The following is a 10,289-nucleotide window of genomic DNA, read 5'->3' on the forward strand; positions in this document are numbered from 1 at the left end:
GAACCCCTCAGGGCTGTCAAAGGGCTCCCCTCAGGGTCCGTCACGGTTGTCAAAGGGCTTCCAAAGGGCTCCCCTTTGCTCCCCTCAGGGTCCCAAAGGGCTCCCTCGAGACTTCCAAAGGGCTCCCCTCAGCGTTTCCACAGGGTCCCAAAGGGCTCCCCAAAGGGCTTCCACAGGGCTTCCCTCAGTCCCAAAGGGTTTCCCAAACGGCTTCCCACAGGGTCCTTTGCAGCTCCCCAAAAGGTTTCCAAAGAGTTTCCGAAGGGTCTGCAAGGGCTCCCCAGAGGGCTCCCCAGAGGGCTTCTGCAGGGCTCTGACATTGCTCCCTCGGGGCTCTCCACAGGATCTCTTGGGGCTCCCACAGGGCTCCTTTTGGGGAGCAGAGCAGCCACCATGGCTTCTCCTAAGGTGTGGCAGCGGGATGGTTCTGGGGAGGAAGGGCCCTCTCTGCTGCCTTTGCATCCCACTCAAATGCACCCAGAAGTCAGTCACGGGAGGACCGTTGTAGGGTCTCCATGGGAATACCACCACCCTCCCCAGGCACGGTGTTGGACTGTCCAGACAGTTCTCCCCTAAGTTGTCATGTTACACCCTCTACCTCCAGAACAAGGGCCTTTCTCTGCTCTTCCTGGTGCCCTGACATCCTCACCCCAACCTGCTACACCCCATCCTTCACACAGAGCCTCTGGAGAGGTTCCCAGGACTGATAAGTAAGAGAAGAACATTACATCAAATGTCTGACGTGCAACGTCTGACAGCATCCTGCGTGTGTACAGGAGTCTGGGACCAGTTTGACCACCCCAGTCTGACTATCCCATTTGAAGGACTTCAGCCCGCCAGGGCAGGACCAGGCCCTTCCACAGAAATGTCTTACACTGATAACCAACGTATTTGTGTCCCACCCAGCCAATCTCCAGTGTGGTGTTCATAGTAGCATACTTGGAACGTCGAGAAAGATGCTGTCTTTCGAGAAGTCCTACAGGATATGGAACATGTCTGAAGTGACAGATCTAGGCTCTGCGCCTGAACAAGTTCATCATGTATTGCTTAACTTCATTCTGAATAAAATATGTGTCTCTGCAGGCTGGGGGCCAGGACACTAGGAGCACCCTTACACCCCCACACACATGGAAGATAATACAACATATTTTCCATATAACAAGTGGCAAGATGCCAGAAGTTATCTTACAAAATGTTTCACAGAATCGATAATCCCCAGCAATAGTCAGCACTTTGCTGTTAGAATACTCAAAAATACTCGGCGCTTCCAAAGGCAGATAGCCTGTGATATCACAGTGGCGTAGAGCTAGTGCTGATTCAGAAGGGAAAGTACCCTGCTGAATCAAACCCTGCTCCCTGCAGCGCGATGTCCTTGGAGGTCGCCTGCCCAGATTAAAACCTATCTGGTGATGATTGGTGCAGAAATGTTCCTTCCATTTTTAACTACTGCTATTTCTCACAAAAGCATCAAAGAATCCCTTAAACAAATACCAACATGTTCCTAGTCCCAATGAAGAGGAGTTTGGATTCAAGCTATGCTTAGGTGTAATCTGTACGAGGTGACTGAGAGGATGTGCAAGTCGAAGTCTGAGATAGAAAATATTTCTTTCTGTTATCTCTGGAAAAGATGTGGCCACTGATCCATTTGAGGGCTTATGACAGTTACCAGATTGGCAACAGAACTTCTTTGGGCCTCTAGTAACTCACCATTTCCATTTTTACCAGAATGTATCACAACCCTATAGGCAACAATTTGATAGTTCAAAGGAGCAAATCATTACAGAGGTGACACATTATTATAGAATTTATCCATTTCTATCTGTATTTTGCCTACAGAAACCCTCAGCTGAAGTGGAAAATACTCTTGCAATTAGAAGACAAAATATCTGGATGAGGAGAAGGATGAATAAGAAGTTCCGGGACAAGCAGTGTCTAAAGAGTCATTCCAGTGGGCCGTCTCATGTGAAATGACCTTGTTTCTTATCTCTCATGAGGAAGATTTTATACAGGACTTTGCTGGGAAAACTATTGCTCCTTTGAGTCAATGTTGGTGCAGTATGAGATATATCTAAGGCAGAAATTCCATATACAGGGTTTGGGGATGTGTAAGACCTTTAAAAGGTTGCCCGAAGCTAACGAATGGTGAGTCAGTGACATATGAAAGAGCTGAAATAATAAACTTTAACTGATATATGTAGCGTATGCAGTGCTTCCACTAGTAGTGTCACAAGGAGAGTAGTGAAATTTTTCATTGTCAAAGAGTTTTGTGGACACTGACTGGTCTCTTGTTAGGCAAACTCAATCCTGTCATAAACGGGAACTCCACCAACTCCAGGAAAGATGTGTCTTTTGTCACTGGTGCTTATACCAGGTCCACAGAGGTGGAAATACTCACATCTCCAGACTGCTGAGTGGGAGATGCCCTAAAAGCAACAATAGAGCCCTGATAAGAACGAATGCAAGACATTTCACATTCATTCCCGTGCTCCTGGAGGGCCATGCCACCACTCAGATAGAAGCACTGAAAAAATGGGATTTACCTGAATTTGCAGCAGTTGATAAATGTGTCAGAAACAAGAGGAAAAGCATCTGCTGATGAAAGGTCACATTACTACTGAGTCACCCTGTTGTGTTCTCCTGTTGCAGAGATCTCTGCAGTATGTGTCCTTAACCTGCTGAAGGGATGGTGATGGCTGTGAACTCCTTGGAGCTGTGCTGCTCTGCAGAGCTGTATCTCACATAAGTTCCTAAACTGAGTAGACAGGGTGTCCTCTTCTATCCAGAAAAAAGATTGCCTTCCCTCTGTTGGATCAGACACATACACTCCTAAATCTGATGCCATTAATGAGACCTGACCACGGTTCCCTGTGCTGGTCTGTCTCTCTGTGCCAAGGGCAATTACAGGACGTGTTCTTGCATCTGAGAGTGACTCTACAAGCTGATCAGTTGACAATTCAATGATTTTTTTGCATCTAGACCTCAGCCTGTGCTTCCAGTTGACCAGCAGTCCCTTTGCTGTGTAGAGCAGTTAACCTGGCACAGAGCCAAAGCTTATCCCGCTTATTTTCCATATAGCCCGAAGCCCATGCACACACAAACATAAATACGTGTGTGAAACAATATACTCTGAAAGGCTACTGAGGCTGTGCACTCCAGCATTCAACAGCCTGCAGTGTCCAGAGTTTGCCTGGTTTTCCTCATCCAGATGAACTGTAATTGAGTTATCCACACCCTTTTCCTACAGGCATCCCCTCACTCCACATTGGCAATGGTTGCTGCTCCTGAGGGAGCAGCTCCCCCCATGATTTATTCTCCTCTTGTTTAACGTGCAGCGATGGGGCTTTTTACTGCCTGTTATTCAAATTGGGCTTTGGGCACAAAATTATTCATTTCCGTGTGGTTTTTCCACGGTGCTCATGACAGCAGTGTCTGAGTGTTTCACATGCACCATTTCCTTTTCCAGCAATTCTGAGAGGATGCTGACCCTGTATTATCAGTGAGGAAAGAAGACAGGCAGCGATGAATTAAAGAAAGGGTCTTCATAATTCTGGATTCTCCATGTGAGTCACCTACAGCCCGAGAACTGTGATGACAGACACACAGAGCTCAGCTCAGCTCCAGCAGTCACTGTACAACAAACAAACTGGATCTAAAGATCTCCCACCTAAACACCCAGGCAAGGCAGAGCACGCAGGTGAGTGGGCATTGCTCTCCAGCGACTTTAATCTGAGAATTCTCTTAATTTTTGTAAACCTAATATTCCTGTAACTTTTTTTTCTGTGGGCAGTTTTCTTGGGTTTGAGTTCCTTTTTCTCAGCAAACTTAAAATTCATAAATTTCATCACTGTTGAGCAAATTTTCCACGATATGGGTTGGCGGCAGAATGGATCGGTTTCAATTGTGATATGACTGGCATTTTATGGACTCCCTGGTAGCAGTAGTGACTGTTTAATTGATATGTAAAGGCAGTGAGATGTGCTTTGCCAGTGCATTTTGATTTGCTTTGTTTTCCCAAATATTTTCTGGCTGCAAAATAGTGATAACTGAAGTGCTGCCTTCAGTTGTGAAAGACATCACACCAAATTCTATACCAAGACAAGTCTATGCAGTTTATCAAAGTATACACGTGCAATTCAAAAGGATTTGAATTCAGAGAGGTGTCATAAAAAATAAAAATCAAAATCAAAATTAAAAAAATCAGACTGTTCAGACGATACTTTGCAATTTGTATGTATTACATGAGGAGTTTTTTTGAGTTAACCCAACCTTACTTGGGCTATTCTGATGCCTACAATCCCTCCCCATTGGTAGTAGTGGAGGAGGGTTGTAGGCATTGGATATATATTGGAATTTGAAGCAGCCTTACCCTGTGAACTCAGCACTCTCCAGGTATTTGTATCACCCTTCTTGTGCCCTGCGGGTTAAAGCTTCCATTTTAACACATCTGAGGCTAAAGAAGACTTTCTTTCCCTGTTCCTCTCCACCTCCACAAATCCTGTCAATAAAGGTGAGGAAAAGTGATGTGAGACTCTGTGAGATGCGATTTGTGCAAACATTTGTAATCCTAAACATGACCTCATGATGCAAACCAGGACTTTGGCGGCTCAAGAGAAAACACAGCCTTTTTATGTATTGCACTGTAATTACTTCATGAAGCAAAATCCTCAGTCAAATTAATTTTCTTCATGCATATCATAGGTATTAAACTGTGGCTGTGCACAAGGACTGGCTTTTCCTTTAGCTTGCCTGGCTCCAAAAGTAAATTGGAAAAGTAAGTGGCAGGGAAATAACAAACAGCTGAACGATTTGAAGCCTTTTCTATTAAAACAACGTCTATTTCCTCTCACCTTCACTTCTCCCTGCCAGGCCAAGCATTGGAAGATGAGGAGAGTGAGAGCAGGAACAGAAGCAAGTGCATGATAACCTACTAAGATAGTGTCTGTGCTGTGAAGTTCAAGGGCCCGTTTCCTTACAAACCACTCAGTGTGTCTGGCACCACGGAACTGATGGGAACCACTCCCTGCATTGATCCAGCCATGCAGACCTGAGGATTATTTGCCTACAAACAGCTATTGTTTGCAGGATTGAAAAACTAAAAAAAAAAAAACAAATATGTTTGTTTTCTCCACAGATCATGTTGCTTCCCACTTTCTCCAGATAAGACACATCTGGGGCCCGTGCCCAGGTTTCCAAAGCCGCGGTTGTCCAGGCAGGAATAGAGGAGCCTAAAATGTGCTTTCTTCTCCTGCTTCTTCCTCAGTGTCTCTTTGCTCTCACTCATCCTCGCATCTGTTCTGGGCCCAGTGCCCAACAGTTCTGCATTAACGCCTCAGTACACACAGGCTCGCACAGCTGAACAGTTTGCAATGCAACGTACCCGGTGCCGTCACGTCTTCCCGAATCAAGCTCCTGCAAACAATTTTTGTTTACGGGAAGAAGCACTTGCCTTCATAATGCTACTTGTGAGCTGTGCCCAGCTGACTCGAGCCATTCCAGGTCTTCCCAGAGAAATGGTTTTGCAGAGCACAGTCACGAATCTAGGAAACACAGAACAGAGCAGGTAAACAAACATCTTTAAAGATGATCCTGTCTCAGACCTTGATCCTGCAAACCCGCACGGGCTTAATGTTAAGCATATGAGCAGTCCCAGATGACTTCAGCAGAGCTACTCGCATTCTCACAGAGCAGAGTTTGCCAGATCAGAGTCTTTATGTCTAATTGCAAAATAAAAGGCAACTCTCCCAGTTCTATCAACTGTAATGAATTGCTATTAACAGCACAATTTAAAATAGCCGTGGGGCAGATCCCTGGCAGACCCACTGGGGATAAAGGGATGTGGACTTGTTGCAACAGAACCTGGAAATACTTTTTCTTGGACAAAGCCCTGTGCCAGTCATATGAAACACTAACACTGATGAGGTTGTTTTTGTAGGCTTCGACCTGTGCAAAGCTTTTTTTTGTGGTTATTCTCTGCACAGTTCCTCCCTTTTCTACCCTCTGGGTTGAATTCTGCTGTTTGAACCAGAAGCTGGAAGCTCTGCTTGGGGGTACTTTCTGTAAGGATTTGATGATGTTCCAACGTCCAAAGGTACCTTTACAAGTAAAAGTGGGAAAAAAACCAGACCACGGCCCCTGTCCACCAGGCTTTTGGCACCAGGTCAGCATCCACGACCCTGGGCTGCGCGCGGGGTCCCATCCGTGTCCCCTCGGGTGAGCACAATAGGCGACATTGTGTCCCGTCGCTTCCACTAACGGCGAGGCGGGGGGACAGGCGAATCTGGGGGCACAGAGAGCAAAACCCACCCATGCCTGTTAATGAAGGGCCAGCCCCGGGCCCTCATTAGGAGCCCGCCGGGCCGTGCCCCGGCCCCGCCGCCCGCCAGTGCCGGGGCCGAGCGCGGAGCGGCCGCCGCGCTCAGCGGGCGCGGAAGGTGGCGCGGCCCCTCCGGGCTGGCGTTTGCACCTGGGGCTGCCGCGGTTTAATGGACTTTAACACATGCAAACAAGAGCTTTTGTGTGCGGGCACAAAGGCTGCCCCGGCGCGGGGCTCTCCCCAACACTGCCGCATTGTTTCCCCTCCGCTGCTTCTTGTCACCCTCCTTGTCAGAGTTTAATGAGGACAACGAGGTTTCGCAGGCTCATTTCGCACTTCAGCAACTTTCTAACACTTCCCTAACGAGGGAGAAGGGGCCGGAGCGATCGGGGGCGCAGGGGAGGAGCCGCCCCGGCAGAGACCCGCAGCCCCGGGGTCGGGGCAGGTGCGCCCGGGATCGAGCCGGGATGCGGGACCGAGCCGGGATGCGGGGGCTCAGCCCCTTCCAGCCCATCTCCGGCATCTAGACGTGGCTCCATTTAAAAAAACCCGATTCGTCGAGTTTAAACTCGGCCGGGGGTGTCCCCGGGGTGCTCGGAGGAGCAGCGATGCTGCCGGGAAGGCGGTGGCCGCTGGCACCGCGGTGGCAGCGGCAGGGACCGGCCCCGTGGCTCGGAGCGAGGCGCTTCCCCGGAGCAGGAAGTTTTCCCGGGAGCAGGTAGCATTCCCCGGGCTCTCCGGGCCGGTGATCTGCAGTTTTCTCACCTCCCGCCGTCCCCGCCGAAGCCGAGCATCCCTCCCAGAGGCCAGGAGGGAGCGGGGTGGATGCTCGGCTCCTCTGCCCCCATCCCGGGGCAGTTTCTCCCCAGCCCGAGCGTGCGTTCTCCCGGCACCGCTCGGCGCGTTCCGCTGCTCCGGGGCAGGACGGGGGTTCGCGGGGACCGACGGGCGGGAGATGCCGAGCGGGGTCGGTAAAACCGCCCAAAGTCCGCATTTGCACCGTTCAAAGCCCTCGAGGTGCTGTAACCGCGCTGGGCTTTGGGGGGGTGTCTCCCCATCCACCCAACGCAGCCATCCCCCCTGGGAAGGCTTTATTTCCCCCTCTCCAGCCAGCCAGCGGTCCCAGGCAGACCGTAGCTGCGGTTTTCGATGGAGATTTCGGGGAGGATTTGCCTTTAGCCTTTGAAAATCCTCGCCTCTGCCTCCTGTTCCCACGACCGAAATCTCCCCTCCGCTTTTTTCCTTACTTCCCTCTCCTGTGCGTGTGAGAACTTTGGAAAGCTCGAGAAGTCGTTTAATGCAAAGGGATTTTAAAACACAGAAGTATGCGGTGAAAGAAAAAAAAAACAACACCACCCCAACCGCTTAATTAGATACTTACCGAAGGAGCCATTAGAGCCTGCTGGGTATAACACGGTTTATAAGTTCTCTGGCCACAAAGAAATTCAGTAATTACTATTTTTTCCTCCCTTACAATGGGATGGGTTAAGGACGGAGTGTGATAAACTTAACTCTGTTCCCGGGGTTTTTGCAGATTAGTCTTTGGCATTCGCTGGTAAATACCAAGTGAATAGAGACTGTGTGACCACAGTCCCTTGAATTAGGGACAAACATTTCCTCTGTGCATTTTAAATAATGCTACTGCCAAATATTTTGTTACCAGAGATCATTATCCTTTTGAATGAAAACTCGAGGAGTAAAGGCATTGGTTTTGTCTTTGCTGGTGTGGAACAGACTATATGATATCTAGAACAGCAACAAGCTTTCACAAATTGCTATATGATTTCTACTGCCAGGTTCTGTGATATTGGATACGACATAAAAATAAAAAAGCCGGGCAGATAGACACAGAAACTCACAGAAACCACCTGTATATTTTGTTTCAAAGGGAAATCTCAGCTATTGTCTTACTGGCTCTGGTTCTGTTAGGCCTTGGATCTGCTTAATCTTTAAAGCTATTCAAACAAATTGAATGATACAAGGCAAGTCTTCTATAATTAATCCGGATTCTTGAATTTTGATACAAACTTTTATGTAACCGAGAAGTTTCTCCCTTTTCCTTGCAAAGACACTAAATAGACACTAAGTCCTTCTGTCAAGAGCGCTACCACGAACAAAGTTAAAAGGAACAAACCTGGAATTTTTCCCTTTGCGAGGAAGAAAGAGATACAAACATAAAGTCATGGGAGAGCTAGTAGTGGTGCCTGGACAGAGACCAAGGTTTACAGTGGCCCCTACGCTACAAACCGCAGGAACAGGGACACAGAAATGGTGGTTTGTCCCAGGCAAAGCTTCTGCAGGATGTTAATTTGCCTGTTTATCTGAACCTCACAAGGACTCAACGCTGGCACTCAAAGGTCTCATTTGAACCTTCTGAGATTTTGTTCTTTCACTGCTCCAGTCCAAAGAAAATGAAAACGATGCCACAGGGTATGGAAGAACTTGTGATGTCCACGCTGAACTGCCACTGCGGATGATGAAGGTTCAGCTGTGGTCTGCTCCTTCTCACGTTATGCAATTTTCTCTTGGTATTTGGCAGAACTGCCCCAGAACAGATACTTTGCAGAGCTGTGCATCCTGCAATGAGGCATTGCTGAAATCCCCCAATGTATGACTCCCTTGTAGGAGTCAAAATTTTATCCAGGTTATGAGGAAAGGAAGAATTATGTTGTGGGTTTGGGGTTTTTGGGGGAGGGGTTGTTGTTTGTTTTTTTTTTTTTTTATTTGGGCTGCCTCACCTGTGACTTCAGTGGAAAATCAATACACTGAGAAAGGTCTGTAGATCTGGACCTGCTAAATAACTCACAGGTTGCAGATACAGTTCCCCCTGAGGCCACTGGTAAAACACTCACAGACCCAGGATGGACTCAGCTGGTGCCAGCAGCTTCCAGCTTACCCCATGGAACATCCACTGACAGCCTCTGCTTTCTGACTCTCAAGTTTTCCTCACCCTGTGCAGATTTTTCTTTTTGTCACGTAAATGCAGCAAAAGAATTAAAAACTTTTGATTTTGAAGTTGACATCTATGGAAGTGATGGTTTATACAGTGCAGTATATGGAAAAGCACCCTCTGCCTTCAGGGAATTACCTGATGGGCCAAATGAATTGGGTTTCCTTGAGTTTCTGAGCAGCTGTGGGTCTGACTGTCTTTTCATGGACACAAACAGAAGCGGTGCTGACTGTATGGACAGAGCAGAAAGCTGTGCCCAGGGTCACATCAGCTGCTGTGCAATCTTGTCCTCAGTCATATCAGGTGATTCCCTCTCTGCTGGATGTCCCACCCCTCATGCCAGGCAACAGTTCCACCTTGTACTCATCGAGGTGTAGTTTCAAACCCTGTGCCCAGGACACCAGTGCTCTGAGTCAGCCCTTCACCCCTCGCATTACCAGCTTCTCCAGAACGGCGACGCCCAAGTCTTGTTCTCCATTCCCCACAGAGGTGTCACATCCTTGAGGTTGTCTAAAGACCATTTGGAGTGAGGCTGTTCCTTTTAGGATGGAAAAAGAAGGAAAATACAGACCAGACTAGTTTCCCCAGTCCCCACAGAAGAGGGGAACCACCCAGAGTTACCCATGCAATGGCTCAAAAGGATGTTTTTTGGGTGCCAGCAGCTCCCAGATGCTGCTGCCGACCCCGATGCCAATGCCACTGGCTCTTGTCACAGCTGCTCAGTGCGCCAGCCCGGAGAGGCCACTGCTGATAACACTCTCCAGGTGTTCAACCCGAGAACAAAGGCCCTTTTCAGTGGCTGCTGAGAAGGAAGAAGCTTCCTTGCTGGATGGAAAATGGCTTTCCTGCATGGCAATATTTGGTTACAGTACGATCTGTTACTTCAGAAGAAGCCCCGCAGAAGGGAAGGTAATTTGACTCAGGCATGTAAAAAACCATTGTGGGGGCTCTTGTCTGCCTCCTTCCTCTCCCCAAAGAAGTGAAACAACGTTGAGCTGTGATGTTTCATCCAAGCAAAGTAAAAGT

General features: G+C 48.3%; 1 long non-coding RNA gene across 2 annotated transcripts; it reads left to right on the top strand.

Annotated features, from left to right (window-relative positions):
• Nucleotides 1–32: 32 nt before the first annotated feature.
• Nucleotides 33–6,318, top strand: LOC113984571. Of its 2 annotated transcripts, none has more exons than XR_005566409.1 (3): nt 33–2,142; nt 3,464–3,694; nt 4,867–6,318. It is a non-coding gene; the product is annotated as an uncharacterized LOC113984571 (long non-coding RNA). The 2 variants fall into 2 exon arrangements; XR_003539550.2 differs by having other exon boundaries at nt 33–1,073; nt 1,837–3,694.
• Nucleotides 6,319–10,289: the final 3,971 nt, after the last annotated feature.

Source organism: Pipra filicauda, unplaced genomic scaffold, assembly GCF_003945595.2.
Source record: "Pipra filicauda isolate LSUMZ 115617 unplaced genomic scaffold, ASM394559v2 scaffold70_size2993248_pilon, whole genome shotgun sequence".
Taxonomy (NCBI): Eukaryota; Metazoa; Chordata; class Aves; order Passeriformes; family Pipridae; genus Pipra; species Pipra filicauda.